The following is a 24,861-nucleotide window of genomic DNA, read 5'->3' on the forward strand; positions in this document are numbered from 1 at the left end:
GTTTGCACCTTGAATCCAAGCCAGGTATGCTATCCCATCTTTGGGGATAACCAAAGGCTGAAAGCCCCATCAGTGTCTGCAATATCTCCTTGCAGCTCCTCTGGCTGCTATTAAGACCTCATCGGATCTGGCCAGGCACCCAGATGGGAGTGGCTGGCCAGGGCGTGCGCGTCTTTCTGGGTTATTTACACTACAGCTGAAAAGCCGACGTGCCTGCTTCCCACAAGAGGCGGTGATGTTTCCTCAAGGCTCTGCAAGGTGCTGAAGGATCCTACCGGCCCCCACTCCAAGGCTGAAGTTTCCAGGGACCCCGTTCAGCAGTCCCGCCCCACGGCCGGGTTGTTGCACACCTCAGAGCTGCTGCCTGCCCGGGAGCCTCCTGGAACCAGAGCTCAGCCTCCTTCTCCGCGCCCTGCGCGCCCGGGCCTCGCAGCGCCGAGCTGTCCCACACAGCGCCGAGCTGTCCCGCACAGCGCCGAGCTGTCCCGCACGGCGCCGAGCTGTCCCACACAGCGCCGACCTGTCCCACACAGCGCCGACCTGTCCCACACAGCGCCGAGCTGTCCCGCACAGCGCCGAGCTGTCCCACACAAACAGCGCCGTGTGCTGCGAGCTCGGGTGGGCGAGCTCCAGGGAACAGCAGCAACCCTTCCCACACCGGGAGGGAATCCAGGGAACAGCACCAACCCTTCCCACACCGGGAGGGAATCCAGGGAACAGCACCAACCCTTCCCACACCGGGAGGGAATCCAGGGAACAGCACCAACCCTTCCCACACCGGGAGGGAATCCAGGGAACAGCAGCAACCCTTCCCACACCGGGAGGGGCTCCAGCACACAGCCACCCTTCCCACACCGGGAGGAGCTCCAGAGAACAGCACCAACCCTTCCCACACCGGGAGGGAATCCGGAGAACAGCACCAACCCTTCCCACACCGGGAGGAGCTCCAGGGAACAGCACCAACCCTTCCCACACCGGGAGGGGCTCCGGAGAACAGCACCAACCCTTCCCACACCGGGAGGGGCTCAAGCACACAGCCACCCTTCCCACACCGGGAGGAGCTCCAGCACACAGCCACCCTTCCCACACCGGGAGGGGCTCCAGCACACAGCCACCCTTCCCACACCGGGAGGGGCTCCAGCACACGGCCACCCTTCCCACACCGGGAGGAGCTCCAGCACACAGCCACCCTTCCCACACCGGGAGGGGCTCCAGCACACGGCCACCCTTCCCACACCGGGAGCCGGGCGCCGCAGGACCCGGCTCTGAGGCACTGAACTCGGCTCCAAAAGCACGAGTGGTGTAAGACAGCCGCTGCCAAAATGCTCCCATTTCTTCACGAAACACACGGAGAAGCTGTGCTGCAGCGCCCACGGTCTGCGTTCCCCCCTCCGAGAGCGGCCCCGGCAGCAGGGCCCGGTGAGCTCCCCCCGCCCGGCCCGGCCTCGCCCCGCCCGGCGCTCCCGAGCACAGGCAGCACAAGAGGGAGGGCGAAACGCCCGCCAGCCCTCCCGAGGCCCCGGTGCGGCCTTCCATTGTTGTGTGCAGTGCCTAGATTGTATGTCAGCGGTGCAACATAATTAATTAGATTTAGATTAGATGAGAATACATTAGACACAGTGAGACGCTACCGTCCTGCCTGTCCATCCCTAGAAGAACTGGGCACAGTTTCTTTCCTTATGCATATTCCCTTAATAATATATTTGTCACAAGAATTCTTCCTACACCCATCTGGCATATAGATATTTTTCCAAATTTGTCATTTTTTATGTTCCAAAACCTATTTTACTTCAGATGCTTTCATAATGAAGCAGCAAAAGCCTGCCATAGCTTGATATATGGAGCAGAAATCACATCTGTGCCAGGCTGTTTTCTAATCAGATAAAGCACTGAATACCTGCAGTGCTTTTTCTTCTGGCCTTTGAATAGATGTACCTGAGTGACTTCCAGTGCTCGTCTAGCTTTGCATTTACAATTACTACAAAATGCCATTCCTACTTCTAGCTTTCAGCTAATTTCAGTGCTTTTAAGGCAAAAGAGAAAGAACCATTAGAATTGTCTAGTGGTCCCCCACACAATGCAAACCATGGAAAGTCATTCTGCAACTTGGGCATCAGCCCAAACACTTGTGCTTGAATTAGAGTGTACTTTTCAGAAGGACATTTGCCCTCATTTCTCCTTTTAATGCTGTCAATCACACCGTATAATTTAGATATCTGCTACTAGTGAGGAGTGAAATGGGCAACAGAGTGGGGACTTCAGTGAGTTTGTTCTTACCAAATCTGGGCTCCAGACAAAAAGAGAAAAAGAGGCGTGATACCGCATTTCCATCACCAGCGTAAGTCTGTGGTGCAAGGAACTTCACTTTACAGAGTCACTGGAAGATGCTTCTACTTTTCCCTGATCCTTCACCTGCCCTGCTGTGGCCTGGCACCTCACCGCTGCCTGGCTCCTTTGCATGCACTCAAACAACAGGCAAGATGGATTCTGCTGGAGATAATTTCATCTGAAGCCACATTAACTCCCCAGACACACTGTCTGCTTCTTGTGGCACATCCCAGGAGAGGCTTCGCTGGCACAGCAGAGACAGGAAGGCTGATGGTTTGTGGCACTCCCCTATGCCAAATCCCGGGAGACACTTCCTCCTACTTTGAATTTCCTCTGTTCATATAAAGCAAAAGGACAATCTGAGCCATTGCTCTCAGTATACTTCAAAACACAGTTTGAAGTGTGAATTTTTCAATATTTGAAGCATTGGCTTTTATGATTTATTTATTGATATTCCAGGACAAGCATCACAGAGTGAGGCTGGCACCTACTCCAAATATAACAACAATCACTGAACGAATAGCAATATTTTCATAGACATTTTGTCCATTACTATGCAGATAAATTTTGTGTCTGTATAATAACAGAAAGATATCAAGACGATAAGATCAAACATGTTGGAGAAACACTAAAAAAACCCAACTCTGAACCACAACAGTTCATATTGTTTCATTTCTGACAACAGCATGTGCTTTATGAACAGAGCGTGGCTTTATAGTGGGTGTGACTCAGGCATAGGAGGTGTGCAGGGTTTGCTGTCTTTTATCCCTTGAGTCCACCTTGCAATATTGCTGGTATCCGTGTGTAACAGATAGTGTTGTGCACTGGGCTGGAAGATAATAAATAGATGTGAGCTGATGATTTACAGGAGGGTGCTTGGAACTCCTTGAACCGCTGGGGAAGGGAAACTGTGCTGGTACAAGGTTGTGCTGTCAACCTCGCAATAGTTTTTCCTCTCTCCCGAGGGCAATTTCTCCAAGATGTAACTTGCTTCCTGCCTCATCATCTGGAAATTCACAAATCAGAGGAATTGTGGTTAATTACTAAAATGGCTGATCCATAGATCCTTAGCTGTCAGAGCCTGGGGGGAGGGGTTTAATTGTTGTTTTCCTCTGAAAAGATTTCTCCTAAAGTGATGAAATAACTCACATTAATGAAGATTGCAAATAGAAGACTTTTGTGATTATTTCCAGTTGTTGCGAGAATTGCTTATTTAAAATGCATTGCTTTCTTAAGTGAAGAAACTGAAATTTCTCCAAACATCCAGAATACATTTAGCCCTAAAACATTCATAAGGATGAATGCATATCCAGGCTACGACTGCATGTGATCTCTGATCATACAGTAGTTAAGTTATACAATCACAGTGATTTATGGTACTAAACTGTAGTGCCTCATATCTGCAGGGGTGTGGGTAAAGGGGTGGAACTCTCATCAATCAAAAGACTATACTTGTTCAGCATTTGGATAATTAAGGCAGGCAGTAAAAAAGCATGAAATAATATTTTAAAAAATGAAATCAGAATATCTATTTGCATAGTGTTATTAAGCAATAGAGTGCTGAGACACCTTTTCAAAAAGCTTGCCTAGAAATCCACTTATTATCTTGTAGCGCTAGATGTATGTGTTCTTCAAATTCACAATGAGGGTATTTGTAGAGTTCTTATATAATACAAATACTGTCCTTACACATACTTTAAAAACCAGGATTACAAATAAAGATAATCTTTTTGGTTTATTCCAAGACATAAACAAAACAAAAAAAAATTAAAAGCACAAGCAATTTTAATGTACAAAATTCTCAAATTTCACTCATCCTATTGATAGTGCTTTTCTTACAATTCACCAGTCCCAGGTAGTCAGGCATAATGAGGGGCTAGCGCAGGGGAAATGTATTAATCAAACAATGTTAAAAAAAAAAAAAAGTTTAATTAACTGCATATTTTGTAAAAGCCACATTTCATTACTGTTTGTTAGGAAGATGGAAGCATGCACTGGAAACACTAATTCTAATTATTACTTGAAGTAGGAGTTTTTGGCAGAAGGTCAAGGAATAATAGAAGAATGTGTGAATCTGTGCTACAGCATAGCAGTAAGACTAATCATTTGAATACAGCCAGTTGCTTTTTCTTGGACTGTCTGTGTGCTGTTCAATGTTCTGGATGAATCTAACACAATCAGCCTGTTCTCTGGTGTATATCCACTTCCTGCTGACTCAGGGCAGCTTGCCTCTTCTGCCATTTATTAAAATGAAACATTCCTATTAAAACACCATTTTTCAGAGAGATGACCAAATAGATATTAGTAATGACATTATTAAAACTGTTTTGTTTAAAATGAACTGTCACACTTGTGTGTTGCAAAGCAACACAAACAAATCTATTTCATTTAGTGAGAGATTGTTTTGAAAAGCTGGATTTCTTTCTATTAGAAGGTATTGCAGAGGGGATGTGATGTGTGCTCCAGGAAACCTCCAGCTTTTATAGCTATTAGAAAGGAAGAATATTGTTCCTAGTACTCTCCATAGAAAATAATGTATAATTCATGGATTTCATTAACAGGCAAATATGATCCATGCTCTACAATGTTAATATCTCCTAATAATGTATTAATGATTTTAAAAGTAAAGGGTAATAGAAACATTTTGTATGCGCAACATTTACTCGTGGCTGCCTGTGTTTTTCTCTAATTGTATAGCATAAGCATGTATAGAATTACAACAGAAACAATGGAAATTAATTAACTGATGATTCTCATATAAATATTTATTGAATATAAGGTCACATGGCCAATAATGTGAGATTTACTAGTGAAAGACCCTATTTTCATCGGATGACAACATGCCTTAGAAAAAATCTGTTAGGGAATGGAAAGGTACATGTTTTATAACTAAGGCTTGAAATAACCCTTAGATTTGGAAATAGGATTTTTGTTTGAGATTGCAGCTCCCCCATCAAATATGGATGGGACAAGAAACAAAGAAATTTAACATACATCTCAAAAACTACGACTTTTTCAGTTCTCTTTGTAACAGCAGTGAATAGATGAGAGTTCATGGGGTTGCAGCCTTGTTTAATGTTTTAGGATCAGCTACTCTCCACTTCCATGCTTTATCTGAAACGTTAGAGCTGTCAGTCTGAAAAAATGCCAAAACCCACTTCTTGCTTTGTCAGAGCAAACATACAGCAACACCAGGCAGATAATTCCAGATGTGGGGTTTTTTTCTACTCTGAGCATTTGCTGCTTGCAGGTTTGCATGTTTTGCCTCCAATTTTCTGCAGCACAACCTCCCCAGATGATACCCCAGCCCATTGCTGAGCCCCTCACCTTTCCCTCTCCCTTTCCACAGGAGGATCTGCCAAGGTAGTGATTCACTTCTGTATCAGAAACCACACAAAGGGAAACAGTGCAAGACATGGACACATCTGCTCTTCGTTAAAAAACACATTTAAAGTAATGACGCTGTAGGCAACAATAAACCATTTTAATCAACTAATGGAAAGAAACATCCTGTCAAGGACAGTTTTGATGATTTTCACTTTATAACCCATAAGCACTGGACAGTATTCTAGACCACGGTTGAGGACTTTTTCTCTCAGTCTGAAGAGTTTGTCTGAGGATAAGGAGAAAAAAATAATATGTCAATCTCCACAGCTTCTCTCTATATTTCTAATAAAAATATTCCTCATGTCACATAAATATGAGAGGAATAATGGACTTCTGAACGTTTATTCACAAATAAATATGGGGCTTTTTAAAAAACAAATGCATATATGATATAAAAGGCTTTTATTGTACCAGCTATTCCCTTCTTAGAATGCTGATTTCTCAGAAAATGAGAACAAATTATGTAAGGTTGGGAATCACAGACAGGACTTTGAATCAGCATCTTAAGTCACCCCATTGTGGGTGACTCTGTAGCATGCAGATCCTGACCATAAGCTTGTGCCAGTGCGTTATTCTTCTAGTGTGCTGACCTTTTTCAGGCTGTGACTAAAAAGTCAGTCTCTTGTATGTATACATCTGTTACATCTTCCTCTGCTCTGAGGCATGGAAGAACACTGACGTGCTCATAACCCCTCCAGAAATGAGAATTGCCTGAAAGCTACTGCTGTGTGAATTTGGGAAGCTGGGTGATGGGTCCATCATGAGACAGGCAGTCCAGAAAACAGTTCATACGCTATTCATATTGATCCATATGTGTAGAAAAAAGATGTTTTCTTTAGTAGAGGCTACCTGTCAGTATAAACAATCACAATTGCATTCACAATGAAGACTATTTTGCCTATTTTGCACAACAAAAAAGCCTGTTGGTACATAGACTTCACAGTTCGTTACAGATTTCCTTAATTAAATGAATGTAACAAGTTGATTAGACTTGAGAAGCTCTGAGAAAAGTCAGATCCATTTATACTGAAAAGTAGGACTCAAAAATAAATTATTCACAGTTGATTAGACCAAGACAAGCATTTCTCAAACATTTCTCAATACTTCAGAAAAAGCGACATATTGAACTCTATTTTACTGTGAGGCTCAAAATGGCAATTAACAGTCCTAAGCTGCATATAAAATCCAGTATGAACCACATTTACAAGAACATTGTGTGTGAATCAAATTACTTTATCTTTGGTTTGAAGAACTTAGAAATAATTGCCAATAAGTATTCATGTATAGGTTCAGTTTTTTGAAACAAGTTATTTTAATTACTACTAGTGTCAGGAGTACGTGTAGGCGATTTTATTAGACTTAATGTGTTTAGTGAAACTCCCTGAACTGTAGCTGGTTTATTTCTGTAGAAGATGAAATATTTAATATAACTTTATTATTCTTACTTTCTAATATTGTATTTATTTCTAAATGAAGTCCCAGCATTTGATGCTTTTGTTGCATTCACAGAGAATACCAGGATGAAGCACAGCAATGTATTTATCCTCCAGAACATCTGAACATCATGTAGACATGGCTTTCTATAAGCCCCACTTTTAAAATACATTCCTTTCAAGCTGCCTGCATTTAGAGCCCTTTCCATTTGTACCCACACCTGGACCCCAACACAATGATGAGCAGAAGCTCTTACATGAAAGAATGTGAATGGGAAAAAAACAGAGAGAGAGAAAAGGCCCCTATGATGTGAACATCACGGTCCTGAAAAATTATTGAAATCCTTGATGATTTTCATTTAGCAGCTCTTTCACTTCTAGCAACATTGTTCTCAAACATGGAGTTCCTTGAACTTTCCACATCCAAATTACTAAGAAAATTAACAAACAAATTATGTCAGCAACTCTGTCAGTAAATCACGCTAAGTTGGCAATTCCAAGATATCTGTACAGGTGACAGATCAAATCTTAGCATACATCTAACAGCCTCTCAAGTGATATAACTTGTTCTGTTTTCCTTACCAACTGAGGCCATACAGCCAGGCTGTTTCCAACCCTGCAGTGACAGCCAAGCTGCCCAGAGCAGCTGCACAGCTCAGAACACTCCACTGCATCTGCCACAGCTGTGGGACGGGCAAGGCCACCGCCTGCCTGGCATGGAAACTGGCACTGAGGGGCACAGGCACAGAAACAGGCACTGAGAGATTGCACAGAAACTGGCACTGAGGGGGCACGGGCACAGAAACAGACACTGAGGGATTGCACAGAAACAGGCACTGAGGGGGCATGGGCACAGAAACAGACACTGAGGGATTGCACAGAAACTGGCACTGAGGGGGCACGGGCACAGAAACAGACACTGAGGGATTGCACAGAAACTGGCACTGAGGGGGCACGGGCACAGAAAGAGGCACTGAGGGGGCATGGGCACAGAAACAGGCACTGAGGGGGCACAGGCACAGAAAGAGGCACTGAGGGATTGCACAGAAACTGGCACTGAGGGGGCATGGGCACAGAAACAGGCACTGAGGGGGCACAGGCACAATGCCACTGTCTCCTCCCTCCTCCTGGAGCAGACTCAGCCAGCTCTGCACCAACAGGAGGGTTGAAGGAGTAAGGCAATAAAGGTAAAACAACATTGCACTTCACCACCATCCATATTTTTCATCACCCAATTCCAAAGGTATTATCTTGAACATGTCAGGTCCATGCGAAGGTTTACAGACGTCTGCAAACCTTCATACTTCAAGGAACACAGCAGTTATGCACTTTGCTGGTGTGATATAAATTAGCAGTTTCCCACTCTTCATTGCCACAATAAATCGACACAGAAAGAACTGTTGGTATATACAACAACATCAAAGAGCCTGGAATAGAAATAGTGAATTGCAGTTATAAAAATAAATTCCTATAAAGAAGAGAGAAGCAAAAAGGAGACGAATGTTCTAATCTTACCTTCATCATAATCTTATTAGCATTTCTCAGTGAGTAGTTCAAGTATCAGTCTATACTCTTATGAATCTGTCTCATAAATATGTCAAGTGCAAAGTATAGTTATTTTAATAGTCTGTGTTGGTGGGCCATCATGGATTTAATTAAGAGACAACTAGTGTATGAAATATGACACAAAAGCACCAAACTAAATGGAGAAATGTTTTACTGCAGATTTAAATCAGGGCCACAGAAGTAATGATGATCTGGCCTTACAAACCTACCTACATTTAATTAATGCAGACCAGCACAGACCTGTTCATATAGAGAAAAAAAAAGGCATTAAAAATAATGATTTAAGCTATACTATGTTATTTATAAACACATTTGCATTATCTCCAACAGCATTATGTTATTCATAAATGTGTGTTGGTTTGTGGCTCTTAAATTAAATTTCAAAAGCTGGAAATGCACCTCCAATAAGAATTAGTAAAATACTACTTTCACCTATCCGTTTTTCCAAAATGAAGCCTTTATTAAGTTTCCTGTCTTCCTTTGAAGGGTCTCAGATCATCCTGTTACAAAATTGCCAATATCTTTCTAAAGTTGCAGTGAAAATCGTTATTTTCCACCCAAATCTGCTCTTTCTCCATCTTTCCCCATCTATTCAAAAAATGAGGGCATGCTCAGCGCTGTGAGTATGCAGGATTAGATGTCTGAGCACTGCACAGTCCTTCCTGCTATCATTTTGCTGCACTGCTTTGACTTGATAGGAGATTTGGCAAGATACACTGGTTTTAAGAAGCAGTGCAAGAGCATATATTTTCACGTTTAAATTCCTTAAATTCCTACTTATGAGTTTAACACAATTTTAGAAAGAAAGAATCCAATAATTCCATGAAACCATTCCAGTATCTTGAACAGATCTCACAAAATCATTGACTGCCAACAACATCAGTTGCACTGAAGTTGAAAGCAAGGCTTACTATTGATTTGTAAGGGCACAGAAGCAGACTCTGACAATAAACAGTTAAGAATATGCCTGTCTGGCTGAAAGAATTGATACCTGGTTCAACTACAGGAACCATATTTATACATGATTTTCATGTCTAAGACTTTGCTTTTTATTAACCTGATACAACAGGTGCTAGCTATTTCATGTTAACTTTTATCAAGTCAAGTGGTTTCCAATCATTTACAATAGAATAACCTTTAATTGGTTGGTTGGTCTAACAGGCAGTTAAAGTATTCAGAGATTTTATTAACCTTTTATTACTAAAGGAGGAGAAGAAAGACAGTAGCCAGAAAGCATCATTAAGTGAACTTAAGTCCTTATTTTCAGAAAACTCAGAGCTGAGGACTCTAGGTGCTCTCCAAATACCATAATTTGGACTGCCAGGAATGTAATGAAAATGCTAAATTGACACAAAAATGAAAGTACTTGGAAGAAATAAATTCATAACTACTTTTATTTTTTGGTGAAGAAAACATCAAAGGTTTGCAACTCAGCCTGGAAGGCAAAAATGGATAAAAGGATAGACCCTATAGTTTCAAAATATTTTTCTCTTTAATGAACAGTTGAAAATATCCATAAATCTCTTCCAGTATCACTTTATTTAAAAAGCAGTCAAGTCTTTTGTGCCTGACATGTTTATAGTAAATCTATTATCATCTGTCGTCTTTGCCTAAATTGTCCAAAAGTTCATCCTGTCTTGGCTGTCTTTCAGTATTCATTAGTATTGAAGTAATTTTTGGAGTAAATGAAGGGGAAAAATGCCCAGAAATTGAGACAATGCATAGAAAGAATGAGACTTCACATAGCTAACAAGAACAAACAGAGCTTTATTCAGCTAAATTCACAGAAATTTGTTTTTTATTGAACTAACCTGTACGTAAGTGTGTAATAAATAACCACAATCAGGATGTAATTCTAAATAATATATCATAAGGCAGTAATATGGTCCCAAATAGGTATTTATACGGACACCTAACTAATCAAATGGCTCTTGGAACAGGTCTGCTGTGAGCTGTCACCTGGATTTAGCATACCTTTGCACCTTCCTCTGATAGTAAGGATTACAGTGCAGAAACACAATGTGAGTTACAATCTTTCATTTTCTTCCTCAGTTAAGAAGACAAATGTAACAAAAATGGAGAAGATAACACTGAAAAAGAACTGTCACAGGGGTACAGCTTGAAACACGGGGCTGGCTGAAGCTCCTGCCTGAGGAGAGGCACTACACAGCTGAGGGCCCCTGCCTTCTCATGGGACAGAGGATTTGGGTGCCTTCAGCCTCCAGAGTGTGCCCTGGTTTAGCCATCCCTTCCATCCAGGATGTTCCCCAGTGTATCCCAGATTAGCCATCCCTTCCATCCAGGATGTTCCCCAGTGTATCCCATCTTAGCCATCCCTTCCATCCAGGATGTTCACCAGTGTATCCCAGATTAGCCATCCCTTCCATCCAGGATGTTCCCCAGTGTGTCCCATCTTAGCCATCCCTTCCATCCAGGATGTTCCCCAGTGTGTCCCAGACTAGCCATCCCTTCCATCCAGGATGTTCCCCAGTGTGTCCCAGACTAGCCATCCCTTCCATCCAGGATGTTCCCCAGTGTGTCCCAGACTAGCCATCCCTTCCATCCAGGATGTTCCCCAGTGTGTCCCAGACTAGCCATCCCCTCCATCAGGTATGCCAGCACCCACAGCCTGCCTGTGTCCTCTCCCAGCCTCAGCACTTGGGTGTCCCCATGGCCCTGCCTTGCAGTGCTTGGCTCTGCCATGGATGTTTGCAGGAGGCAGCACGAGCACGGCCCCTTCCCATCAGAGTGGAAGGAACAAACAAAGAGTTTCAACTTCTCAAAAACACTACCAAATTCAAGAGCTTCCTCTCAGGAATAGTTAGAGGCACTTTGGGTGGCATTGTAACTGGAGCGTCTAAACACCTTTTAGGTTCCTTGTAGCACAAGGCAGTGACTGGATAAAAAGGGCTGAAAATCAAGGACATAATTTTGTGGAGTTATTCAAGTAACAAAGAGGTGAATAGGTAAGAAATAGCTGTATTGCTTCACTGCAACCAAAGGAACAAGGAAACCCAGAGCTTTCCAGTCCAGACTCCCATGGAATCAAACCTGAAGATGTGCAGGAAGAAATTTACCCTGGTCTACACTACACAATGTGTTCATTGGATTTTAAAATAATAGGGCACTATATCTCTTCGCCTCAGGGCAGAGTTTCTTGTGATTTCCATTAAAAGTCTTGTTGACAGCAGGGTTTGTTCAATGAAGTGTGAACATAACAATGGTTTTATGGAGTTTTACAAAGTAACTTACATTCACAGAAAGCTCCCCACACCTCTGTATCAAAAACAATTTGCAGAATTAAATATTTAACAAACAAGTTTGAGATCTGCAGTGATTAAATTAGTGAGATAATTAGCAAGATATTTAAGGTTAATGTTTACAAGTAGGTTAATTATATCCTTTCCCAAATCTCTGTTTTCATTTCGTTTGACACATGTTGCAATAACAGTGAAAGTGCGGCCACGCTTGCAGAGGTGGCAGGCAAGGCAGCATGTGGCACCAAAGGTGACTAAATGCACACGTTTGAGGGAACTTTTCTCCAATATACAGTCTTAGAGACTTATGTTCTTTATGTCCCAGCAATTCTCCATCTTTTAGGATCTGAATTCCTTTGAATAACACTTCAGATCTGTATAAAGAAACGTTTTCTACAGGATTTATGGGTTTTTGTAGCTTCAAGGCTTCATATAGCTCTCCGATGTTAATTACAAAAGTCTCAGCATTTAGTCTACAGGAACAGCTCCTGTGTACAAGTCTGCAGACCCAAGGCAATGCAGGGAGCTGAAATTTCCTCTGATTGGATGTCGATGAGGTTACTTCATGTTTATTGTAATGAAATTAAGAACAGAATCTGCTACAACAATCAGCAGGATGGTTGTAGAGAATCAAGAAAGGAATAATGTGCTTCACTAAAGTTTTAAAAAACTATTTAGCAGCTATTTGTGCAGAGGCAACAGGACATGCCATCTGGATTAACTTACATAAAGCTATTGTGAAATAGCACAGTCAAGTCACAGTGGCCATGGGCTCTAAGAAACCAGGGAGCACAACCACGCATGCAGTGCAGTGTCCCCCAGCCCTGAGCTCAGCTACAAGCTGATGCTGTTGAAGGGAGAGGTGCTGAAGCTTTCCAGTAGCAGAAGAAACATTTTTCAAGCATCGGACCACTGTTCCCTCTTCTTCCTGACATAGACTGTACATTTGTTGTCTTCTCAGCACACCAGAGCCCAGGACCAAACTTCCCAAACCCTGATGGGACTAAAATCCCACATATGAGGGTGAACCTCAAAATTTCCACCTCTCAAACAAGGGAAGTCAAGACTCAGATATTGTCAAACATTACATTTGATATTCATGTCTTATTTAAACAGCACGTGTGATTTGTAACCATTACATCTGCCCCAGCACATTTTGCAAGGTTTCCCCCTTGGTAAACATACAGTGTGCAGTCTGCTGAAGCCCTTCCAGTTCAGCCACCCTCCTCCAGCCTCTGGCAGCCTCAGAGAAAGTTCATTTTTCATCCATTGCCGATTTTTGATTCTTCCATCTGGAAAGACAGTTGCCTTTCCCATAGGGTCTGGGCTGCTGGGGGGCCTGTTCTCATGAGCTGTGGGATCCTGTCCTGCCCAGTCCCTTGGAGTGAGCACCTCTGGCTGTTGCCGCACAGCAAGGGGGGCTCCTGGAGAGCCTGTGCTGCTTCTCATTCTAACACAACCCCAGTGCTGCCATGCCCTGGAATCGGGCCCATTCCTCCCCAGGAAGAGGCTGCTTTCTGGCTGCTGACTGACACCTGCTTTCCCTCCTGTGGACTCCTGGCCCAGCCTTCCCTTGGGAGAAGCGCAGGCTGCCCAGCTCCTCCATGCTCCCCTTGGCTGCGGGGTTGTAAAGCTGTTACCAGGAAAGCAAAGCACACTCGCCATGCCCCAGGGGAGGAGGGCTGTGGGGGACAACTGGGTAAAATGGTTTGTGTAAAACTTTCTCCAGCTACCATTTTGCTGAGCAAAAGGATGGATCTGGAAGTCTTATCCCTGTCTGGGGAGGATGTGCTTTTCTGTACCTCTGCAACTACAGGAATCATCCTTTTGAGGCAAAGGAGTCACCTTTTAAACTAGAGTGAGCCACAGCAGCTGCTTCTTGGGTTCTGCAGTCTAAGAAACTCACTGCACTGTGTTTAAACTTCAATTGTTTTCTGAATTTTTTAAGCTGCAAAATTTGACTCAATGTTGTTCTGTTTGGTTTTAATTTTTATTTTTTGTTTTATTCTAGTATGGTGCTGTTGTTTGATATATTATTTGATCATTTTCCCATACCGTTACAAAACATTAACGTGCCCATGCCTGCTGGACACTGCTGATAAGGAGGCTCACAAGACAGGAGCTGGTACAAATCAGTCTCTGTCCTTTTGAAAAATTAGTTGGAGTAATTTTACATTTTTACTTTCCCAAAGAGACACTACAGCCATTTCTCTTCTTTTCTTATTTACTGTTCAAACCACTGCAATGTAAACATATACTTCCCTATCCTACATCCCCACTGCCACAGACCAGCCCTCCCCTGGAGCATTTCAGGTGCAAGCACAGAGGTGGGGATGCTCTGGGCTGCACTGCATTTGCACAAGTGACTGCTGTGAGTATACATGCAAGTAGAGCAACTGATTTTTGAAAGGCAGTTAGATACCCAACCAGTAATTGTGTGCACAATTACTGTGATTACACATGTAATCACGGTCATTGTGCTTTTAAAAGATGCATGTGCTATTCTAAAAATTCACTGCTGTATTACTAAAATTAATGGGAGCTTTGCCATCAATTTAAACTGATGGAGGATCAAACACTATGCATTGTGGCAATATCCAAGATATATCCAAGAGCAAATACAATTTTTGCAATGCAAATGCTAAATTCTCAGTATATTGAAACAGTAAAAGAGGGATGGAGATATAGTTTTTTGGCATATGTGGGTATATATTCATTATGCATTCATTAATAAATTATCATTTTTGAATAGAGTTCTGGATTTGATTCAAACTACGCTGACATTAAGAGAAAACCAGGGCTCTGGATGAAGGCTTCTTCCCCTAATGTTTCCAATTAGCTCAGGTTATAGAGCTGTGCATGCATCTGTTCATGACAAAATCTTTGGCTTTTGACTGCCTTGTCTTTCAAGAGTTAAAAGGGATTTTGCAGTGAAGATGCTGTGCTGTACAGTAGGTATAGTGACATGTAGTATTTCACATCTAGTCTTTGTCCATGTTCTAACAATGTGCATTAAATGTGTTACTATTGTCTCTTTTTCTGATTAGTTTACAGCCCTGTAGTTCCAGCTGTTTTATTCTGAAACTCTAAAACCCTGTCACTGGGGAGTTCTGTGTAATTGCCCATAATATGCACCACATTATCCATTTCAGGAACTGTGCTGAAAGACAGCAGCAATAAGGGGTTTTCTAAAGGCAGTCTGGTTTACACTAATGGATCTAACAGGAAGGAAATGCAATTTGAAAGAAGCTGATGCATATGTTCTATTGTTGAATATAATGTTTGATTTAATTATTAACTGTCTGTGATGGAAAGTCAGATCCTGCTCAGTTCTGCTTACAGTTTGGTACTCTGCTACCAGTAAAAACAGACGGGATTCAGTCTTAGGATTTAAGAGTTCTTTGTAAAGTACTGACATTTAATTGTGCTTTTATAAAATATCAGCTGAGGAACTTCAATTGCACACTTCTTCCATGCAGACTGGCTTCCTTTTATCAAGCTAAATATATAATATAGAAGCCAACTCTCTTTCATTTTCCCTTGCATAAATCAAGAGATTCTCAAAGTTAACAATCTGCTGTAATTATTTAAATAAATATGATCCAAATTGAGTTCATATTCACTGCTGTTCATGACCTATTCATTTTTATTTTACTTTACTTTCATGTCATACACATAGCACTGCAGTCAATCTACTGTATCACTGAGGATGTTCACAATGGACCCAAGTGAATATTTAGGAAGGAGTTAAAATGTGCTGGCATGACTATACCTATCCTTCTTTTATCAGGGACAGAGGATTTGGCAGCTCGTTTCAGTCCAATTCTATAATTGGTGTTTTGTGATGTCTAGTAAATTGTTGCATTGTGTTACAAAGGTCCCTAATTCCATGGGTGGGTGTTACCATGCTGTAAGGAATGAATTCATTATGGAGAACTCTTACCTGAAATTCCATTATCCTTTCCTCACCATGGTGACTCCTATCAAACTCATTCATATAAGGTAATCTGGAAAGAAAAAGGTACTGATGCTAAACAGCTGTATTTTCAGAGGAGCTTAAAGGTAAAAAAATCACAGCTCTTCTGCATGATTCAGACAAAAACAGTAGTTTAACACCACTAGTAAACAAAATAATTGAGCAACGTAATTTCAGTTTTGTATTTTGTATCTGTCTGGTGAGATTATTATCTTTGAACTATCTTAAACAGATGCTGAACTGCAGTTGAAATTAAACAATAGTAATGATATTTGGAGTGCATCCAGAATGCAGCTTTTGTTAAAAATACCTTTCTACTAGTAGTGCACACAGCAATAGCTCTGTGGGATGCACCTTACACTGCAAGCTCCAAAGAGATTGGTTACTTTTGTCAGGAGGGTAATAGAAAGAAATGGGAAATACACTGGGAAATACACTACCATCCCTCAGATCCCTAATCAATTTTGACAGCTTAAGAAAAAGTAGAGACCCTGTCCCTGGCATATTTGCATTCTTGGTGTCAGTCAGTAAGAGGCAAAGAGTATGAAAGAGCCATTAGAGCAAAATACACCTCACATTTATCTGGAAAATTATGCTTCTAATTTGTTTTCTGTTATTAGAGTCTGAGAAGATTTTCTGAAAATCTCAAACACTTTGAATATTTTGTTTTAGAGAAATACCTAGGAGCTTAGGTCAAAATACATGCAGCCAGCTTTAGCCCACGGCTCCCATCAGAGCAGATTACTGCTGGATCTTTCCTGGGTCAAGAACATCATGAAACCAATCTTTCCTAGGCTGTTTCAGGACTCCTGAAAAGGACTTCTGAAAAGCCTTGCCAGAAACCAAAAAATGCCAAAGTGTGCAGCCTCTTTTAAAAAGTTAACAACAAACCCGCAAAACAGGTATGAGCTGAGGTCAGCTCTCGTTTTGCCTAAAGTTTTCCCTTCGTTTCACTGTTATTCCTACTCCCAGTTAAAAGTTTATTGAAGCACTTTGCATACTCTAGTGTATTGAAGAAGCAATTGTTGGAGTGAAAAGGAAGACTGTCAGTTCTGAAAATAGCTTGGACTACTCATGTGTCATTATCAGTGTATGCTGAAATATCCAGAAAAACGTGGCTCACACTGCGGATTGCATCAGATACCGACACATGTATAAGCAACTCTCTCCCCACTTTCTCCTCCTGAGGCTCATTTTTACAAAGCACATGGTTAGAACTAAGCTGTGCTTTCTGCCATTGGAGTAAACTACAATGGAGCAGAGCACAAAGGAAATTTATTCCCCATGCGTGTGTAGGATCTGCCTGTAGAGCTCAGTGTGAGAATTAACAGCAGACACGTGTAACCAGCACACTGCAGGGGAGGGGGGAAACAGCCTGCTTCATTTTCTTGAATCCCATCACCAGACCTCAGGTAAAGCTCTGGATGTGCTGCGTGTCAGATCATTTGCAGATGACAAATGTGAGGTTCTTCTGCCGTTCCTGGGAGCTCATACTCCTGTCTCAGTCATGCCAGAACCCATCTGGCCTGAGCATCCCCAATGCATCCCCAAGGCACCTGTGTGACCAATCCACCTACTCATTCCCTTCTTCCCTTCTCAGCATGCAGCACCCTGCACTGTTCATGCTTTGTCTCCATCCCAAAGTACGGCTCTGTGTTTGCTAGCTTAGGCATGTCCAAGAGGGGGATTGAAAAGGGTCTCCGTGGCCACACAGAACAGCAGTGCAATAAGGGAATCATATTCACAGGGAGACAGAACTGCACTCAAGCAGGTGTTTCTCCATGTCTGCTGTGACTCCTCTAGGCAGAAAAACAGGTGAGTTTGCTGCATGCTAATCAGGAAAAAACCATCTGAAATATGCATCTGCACATAAGCATCTGTGCAGAGTTTCTCCAAACCAGTTCTCAAGTGCATTTTTTCCCTGTATGGGCCTCTTTTGTACTTTGTTGTGCCAAGAGGCTTATTTTGTATAGGTGGAGAGACCCCTATCCACCAGTCATCAGGGAGTGCTATTAATATGCAACATCTTGAATGCATGAGCTGAATGACAAGCTGGCAGTGTTTGAGAATGTGTGGTCCAAGTTTATGTCTCTCCCTGAAGAGGCGAAAAGCCCCTTCCCAAACTCTCTGCCAAACTGTGCAAAAGATGAAAGAAAGGAGAATGGGCAACCTGGTTTTTTTTGCTTCTCTCTTCCTAATACCTTGACACTATGGTTTCCTTCCCCTGGCCACAGTTACTGAGAATGGCTGATTTCAAATCGTTTCTACTGACTTTCAACATTGAAACAGAAAAGGACAGCAGAGTTGTTAATTTTTTTTTTAATGTTTGTGGAAGAAATCAGAAACATTTATTAATTTTCTTTTATACAAAATTTGTCTGTCTTTTGGATTCATGTGTCATTCTCTATCCTCTGTCTGAAATGTCCAAATGAAAGTGAGTTAAATTGAGGTCCCGAGTTTTAGGCATTTTTGCACTTTGCTTTTGGTCACGCAGTGTCACCACACAAGGCTCAACTCAGTGAGTTTTCAAGCCTGGAAAAACTTGCTGAGTGTTTTATGTGCCTGAGTAGCAAAAAAGGAAACCAGCATGTCTCATTATGATCTACAGTTGATTATGAGCTACAGTTTGATGTAGGAAGAATGAATGGGTATTTCTTATACTTCTCACCAAGAAGATGGGAAAGGATGCAGAGGGAAGAGGAGGAATCAGACAGTCACCATCCCTGGCCTCTAAACCAGCCTGTGGCTGTTCCCAGACATTCTATGGGGCTCAGGAGCTGGACTCTGCTTGTGCAATTTAGCTGCATATACTGAGATGTTCACCTAGGTCCTCCTGCACAAAAAATGTGCTGGGAGCAGTTATGACATAACAGAACCATGCTGTGGTTTGTTTGCAGCACTGGTGCTCTAACACAGACCTTTGGCCTTCACCAGCTGTCCAGCTTTGGGGTGATCAGAAAGAATTAGAGAAAAAAAGGCCCACTGATTAAAAATTTGCTTCCAAGTCTTGTGATAGAAGAACCAGAAGTGCCCACAGGGCCCAGACATGCCCACATGTGTCCATGTAGTCTGGGAGCAATGTCTACTGTGCATGCAGAACTGAAACACGCCCACCCCAAAGATCTCTCCTTGGTACAGTCACTCCCACTGAGTCCATGTGGTCCATCAAGAAGCTGGTTTAGCAATTCTCCATGGCAATGTGGAGTTAGGATTTGGCTGTACTGGATCCCAGCTGGCTGGGGTCTCCCAAGCCATGAGTTTCAGACCAGCATCTCCCCAGCAGTATCCTTGCTCGAGCCTGGCCCGATCAGCAAACAGCTCCACCCCAGCCTCCACGCAGAGCAATAACGGGAACAGCAAACTGGGCTTTTCAGACACCAGCTGTTTCCCTGGCATCACTGCCTCCCTCTCTGCATGTGCCTTTGTCATTCCCTGAATCTCTGCCCGCTGCACAACTCTTGGAATCAGTTAAAATGACTTTCGGGATGTTTTCCTCTTGCCTTAAAGGACTCGTGTGCTTTGTTTTTCCCTCAGTCACAGCAGAACGCAGAAAATGGTCTACATGGAAAATGTGAAAGATGGTTTCTATGTAAATTGAAGGTAATGTCAGCCAAATTAATTTGTTCATTCAACGTCTATAAATAATTTCATATTCCGCATTTACAAATTTATATTATTTCTTAGAGGGAATCTATTTTCTCCATAATCAATTCATTTTTTAACTGCTCCAACCATTTTTCACCATTCCATAAAGCAGGTTCATTTACAAATTATGCTTACCAATCACAAGGGAAATGACATCTTTTATTCCTTATTATGAGACTGAAGTTCTATCCCTTTTTTGGGGAAGATTATGTAGTATCTTACCAAAAATTCTTTTTGATTGAGGAAACAGGGGAAAGTAGGGAAGGTCAGACAAATGCTGCCAAAGGAGTAAAATTACTTGCTACAATTATCAGCTTAAGAAAAAAACAGCTCAGTTGGTAGAGTGATGTGGAACAAGTACAAATACATACTTTTATAATGTTATGACCTTCCTTAAAATTCATTCATGCAAATTTGTTAAAATTTAGGCACGTTATTAAGAATCCCATAAAATAGACAATCTATTAATGCAGAAGGAGCTAGCAGCATTGATACTTTAAATCTAGGAAATATGGACTTTATCAGCTTGCCCTCAGAAAGAGTGAGGAGATTTTCCAGGATAAGAGACACCCGAGTAATTTAAACTCTCAGGCTGACATATCTCTGTTGTTGAGTGCATGTAACCCCCTCAAGATCACAGACAGGTCTTGGCACAGGTCTTCCACAGAAGAGAAAAATCAAAGCTTTGAATCAGACATTCAAGGGCTTCTCACTGAGAGAGAAGTGAAATAATTTTAAGCAAAATTCTAGGTATTGAATAAACACCACAGCAGCACGGATGGCGGCAGCAGAAGCTGGGGGGTACCTGGGCTGTTCCCCAGCTCTGGCTATGCACAGTGCTGTGTCTGGGATCAGGACAATTCCAGCTGGGCCAGAGCAGGTGTGGGAGTGTCCCCACAGGCAGATGGATGAGCCACCTCCTGTGTGAGCAGCACCAACCTCTGCCCACTAGAGAGGCCATGCCTGCAACATCAAGCGTTCTTTCTCCAGGCACACTGTGGTGTTTTCCAGTTACAACCCCCCTGTGTCTGGCCAATATCCTGACAAACATCTCCTGCCTTCTGTGAGCCACGGTGGCTTTATACCAGCAGGCAGCAGTGGAGAGGAAACATCTTCTCAGAGTTAAAATGCAGCATCTCAGCCTCCTGCTCAAGTGCCCCCTGCAAATACCACACACATCTGGGCTAGGGGCTATTTAATGATACCAGATAGACTCCACTTACCCTGCTGAGGGTATCCTCTGATGCCACTACAGTGGTGAATAACTTCCCCCTACACTGTCAGCAAGACAGATGCGTATTTCTTCCAAATAATAGAGATCTGAAAATAAAAGGATATTGATTTAGGCCATCTTGTCAATCACAGGAAAGAACAACGGGTACAGCATAAGGTGAGTTTGTAACAAAACGTGCTTGTTTCTGAAGACCAGCAGATATACATGGTTTCAATGTTGGTTGGATGGACTATAAACTTCCAAGCATTTCCTCTGAGACAAAGTATTTTACTGGACACAAGCACGACCAAGAGATTTTCTGTTGGACAAGAAAAAAAAGAAAAAAAGAAAAAAGAAAAAAGAAAAAAGAAAAAAGAAAAAAGAAAAAAAAAAAAAAAAAAAGGCGCAAGCAAATAACAACTTCATTAGCACCTTAGAAGGGCAGCAGCACAGCAGCAGAAAAATCTGAGCACTGCCCTATGCAGCTGAACTGAGCTTGGCAAACATCTGGTACCTCTCACCTTGTGCAGATCCCTTGGCCACTGCTGGCACTCATGTATTGCTCGGGTTCCTGATACCTGCTTGTCTTGAGATGCTACTGACACAAAGGGCTCCACCATTAATTTGGATCTTGCTGTGTTCCCCCTCACTCACAGCAGGAGGGATGCTGCCAGCCGCGGGCACGCTGCTCCACTGTGCCGAGTAACCGCGGATCCCAGGGCCAGCAGCATTTGCTACTGAAGTGCCCAGGGAGGCAGCCCAGGGTCTCAGGGCACAGCCCTGCACAGACTGACCCATGGCATGGGACACTACACAGCCATTATATTAACACAGCTTCAAAGCTGCAAAAATATTAACAGACACCAAAAAATAGAAGCATAAAGGTCCTTTAATAGCCCTATGCTGCTCTTGCCATGAGCTCAAGCGCTTAGTGAGGAAGTGACCTTTACAAAATTATTGTTTATGATCTCTCCATGTGTGCCAGTACAGGCACAAAGAGTATTCCAATTTATTTAAAAGGTTACATATCAAAACTGAATATGCAGTACAACTGTGTTATCACACTGTATAGCTTTTACACAGGAAATCCAATCCTTGAGTATGACTTCTTGGCACTGGGGCCAGATTCACTCACTATTCAAACTAGAAATGAAGAAGCAATACATAACAAAATAATTTATTCATCCTACATTTCTTGTTTTTAAGTTATCTAAAAAACACTCAGAAAATTCCCCAAATAATTCCTGGCTTTAAATTACTCACAAATTTCTTCCAATACACAGTATTTTAGCTTGCAAAATATTTGAACATGGAATTCAAGGTACTCAATACCCTGTCAAGCCAAGGCTGGTCACGCTGAAAAATTTGGTTGTCTCAGTTTCAGAACTTGATTCAATTTCTTTCGAGTTGTATGGTTGTATGGTGCTCCTATGGTACCTTATGCATCATAAACAATCTCCTCCTCCCCTGCTGCTTGTTGGAGGCACTGGCTGTGCCTGCTGAGGGGGACTGACCCAGCACTGCCTGTTACCTGTCCTCAAGCTGGCTCCAGTAACAAGGTGGGAAACCACTCCCCTACTCCGAGGGAGTGTGTGTGCATTTCCTTGCTCCACCAGTAAGAAAGTGCCCTGACTCAGCCTTAGGGAATATGCCAATTCAGTTGCCAAGGTAAAAGATGAAATCAGGACACATTTAGTCCAGCTAAGTAAGTGGTTACACTGCTGCACACAACAGTGGTTGAACTCACAAAATAAAAGCTAAACTTAAATTCAAAAGTGCATTCCTAGACTGCAGTTATCCATGAAGACCTCTCCTCCCTGCAAGATTAGTAGCCCAGGGGGCTGCTGAGGCCAGGTGCAAACCTCAGGCTGCTCCCTCTGAGCAGCCCCTTGCCCTTGTTGGAGGTGGGTGAGCTCACCTTCCTGGGCTGGTCCGTGGGGTCCTGTGGGCACCTCCACACCTGCAGCAGCTCCTCCTCTGAGCCTCCCCACGCATCACAGCTCCGGCCAGAACTGATCCCACTGCAGCCATGGAGGGGTCGAGCATCCTTCCTGCTTCTCCTTGTTTCTAGGAACACAAAAGTACCTGTGCTGAGCAGGCCCACACCCCATCCCCTGCACTCACCTGCTGGTGTTCATTTCTCCTCCTGATATGGAAGACTTGCCAAACTGTCTTTTCTACTGTGCTCCTTAGTAAGAATATTGTTTTCAGCTTCAGCTCTTCCTGCAAGTCAGCCGGCTCTAGATAATGTTTAAACTGAATACACCATGAGAACAGTTTTACAAACATCTTGTTAGATCTAGGGCTTCTTATGTGAAGTCAGCTTCTAATTGAAACCACACATCCCATTTTGGAGCTCCAATGACAGTCATTGCATGTATACCACTTTTCCTAAGATAGCCCAAACTATCAGCCATTGCAATCTATTGTGATTGTTGTCTTCAATGGTTAAAAATCCAAACGACCGCTTCCTTAAAATGATTCTGCTTGGACATAGTCACTGAATTTGGCCATGATCATGGCCTGACAGCACAAATGAGGAGAAATTGGCCTCTAAGATTCACTTCATGCTTAAGTACAATATTCAATAAGTTTAAAAAAAAAATCCTCAAATGGAAATTGGAAATCTGAACAGTTTCTTATTTTCTTGTATATTCTAATTTGTTTCTGCTTCTTGAAGAATCTTGTAATTAACAAGGTAAAGGTTTTCCAAAGTCTTCCATCCAGCTAAAACTTTCCTAGAGGCCTTCAAATATGCAGTCCCACAGAAGAAATCACAGATATCAGACAGTGTGATGTAAAATCCAAATCTCACAAATATATCACTGAAAATTTTCTGCAAGTATATGAAATATCTAGTTGAAAATTTGCTTTTGCAAATATTCATGAAAGTTAATTTCAAGTGCATGTATGCTCATAGAGAGCAAATTCAGAGTCATAGGCATGATCAATTTGCAGTTAATTTCTGAATATAAATGAATATTCATAGACATTTTCAACTATTCATTTAACTTCAATACAGACTCATCAGCACTCATTTGCACCTAGTTTTTATTAGTGCAAATCAGGATTAAAAACACTGAAATCAAAAGTTGAGCACGTCTGAAAAATCCTTAAAAATCACAATTAAAACAGCCTTTCTTGTCTTCAGAATGGAATATATCTAGCTTTCTTTTTCTAGCTTCCTTTTCTATCAAAATTTGAGCATGATTTGTTAACTTTTGAAGTTATTGTTCTGCTGTCAGCTAAAGCTATTTATAAGCTTTGATACTAAACATTCCTTTACATAATGGTGTCTCTTCCTCCCAATTCCTTAAAAATTACTTATCTGCAATACTTTTTCCACATTTCCGTGGATTCAGTTTAAATGAAGCTTATAAAACTCTCATAAAATTGTCTATATCAGGCTGATTTCAAATTGCTACCAAGTTGAATATTAAAAATTTCTCCACCTATGAAAAAATTTGAAGAAATAGGAGGATTATGAAGAAACAATATGAAGAAAAAGGAGGATTATATTTTAGACAGTAAACTTAAGCAATGGGAGGTCGATGAATTATTGAACCATTTTCCTAAAGAGCAGCAATAGTCACACTTAGGTTACTTACATGCTTCACGTTCTCATGTAACTGAAGAACAAGTGGAATATGATAATACAAAAAATTGAAAAGCTTTAGTCATGGAACTTTTTTTCACATCTTATGATTTATTCTTTCTCAGTTTGAAAAGAACTCAGCAGTTCCTCATTTTATTTGTCTCCAAATTTATCTAGAAATGCTGGGATGACCCCTGAAGCTGCGTAAAAGATGTGACCATATTAAAGGTCATATTTTCAAAGATATTCTAGGTGAGTTAGAAGTGTACAGGCCTATTCTCCTGTAGGATTCAAAATGTCCTAGTCACTTCTAGAAAGGGCATAAATCTGTGACCATTTGGCTCTTTTGACTGTCTCCCTAACATGACTTGATCAGGGCAATGCACCATGACATACACTGAGCTGCATCACAAAAGCTAACAAATTACATTACAGCTAATCAAGTTTGTGCTCTGTGATAT

The 24,861-nt window shown here is 42.0% G+C and overlaps 1 long non-coding RNA gene across 1 annotated transcript; it reads right to left on the reverse strand.

Annotated features, from left to right (window-relative positions):
• Nucleotides 1–3,347: 3,347 nt before the first annotated feature.
• On the reverse strand, nt 3,348–23,563 carry LOC134555695 (uncharacterized). The gene is made up of 4 exons (XR_010081476.1): nt 22,724–23,563; nt 20,816–20,912; nt 15,915–15,978; nt 3,348–5,941 (listed from the first exon to the last, which is right to left on the reverse strand). It is a non-coding gene; the product is annotated as an uncharacterized LOC134555695 (long non-coding RNA).
• Between the last annotated feature and the right edge of the window lie 1,298 nt (nt 23,564–24,861).

The sequence above is a fragment of the Prinia subflava genome, chromosome 10, assembly GCF_021018805.1.
Source record: "Prinia subflava isolate CZ2003 ecotype Zambia chromosome 10, Cam_Psub_1.2, whole genome shotgun sequence".
In the NCBI taxonomy this organism is placed as follows: domain Eukaryota; kingdom Metazoa; phylum Chordata; class Aves; order Passeriformes; family Cisticolidae; genus Prinia; species Prinia subflava.